The sequence below is a fragment of the Ixodes scapularis genome, unplaced genomic scaffold (genome assembly GCF_016920785.2).
Source record: "Ixodes scapularis isolate PalLabHiFi unplaced genomic scaffold, ASM1692078v2 ptg001087l_1___fragment_2___debris__unscaffolded, whole genome shotgun sequence".
NCBI lineage: Eukaryota > Metazoa > Arthropoda > Arachnida > Ixodida > Ixodidae > Ixodes > Ixodes scapularis.
Window position 1 is genome coordinate 80,889 of NW_024610098.1, and position 593 is coordinate 81,481.

Sequence of the window (593 nt, forward strand, 5' to 3'; positions counted from 1 at the left end):
CGAAACCCTGAGACGGTAGGAGCACTAATTATTCTAACTCCATTAAACTGTCATTAAACTATATATATATATATATATATTCTAACTCCATTAAACATTAATGTTTAATGGAGTTTAATGTTGTTTAATATATATATATATATGAACGAATATGTGCAGATGAATGAACCGTACTTAATCCAATGAATTAAAGAATCCAAGTTTTTCAGCCGAAAGCCAAAAAACGGCGGAGCCAGGATTTGAACTCTGGGCCTCCCAATGTCCGGTCGGGTGTGCTAACCACTACACCACTCCACCTTTGCTTTCTGGCGTTTCCTACCTATCTTATTAATGCACAAGAAACGAAATGTATCCAATCGGAGGTGTTCTGGAAACACACGCCGCCGCGTGGAACGCGGTACGACGCTTAGTGTCACGTGGTACGTGCTCGTTTGTGCTCCAGAAATCCTCCCACTGTTTGTCTCGCCCCGTGTACATGTAGTAGTATTCTTTGTTTATGAGCTTTAGAGACACGGTATCATCATCATCTGCGAGAATCAAGAGCCACGTTATTGAATATACAACATGGGCACTTCACGTCATCGTACGTGGTC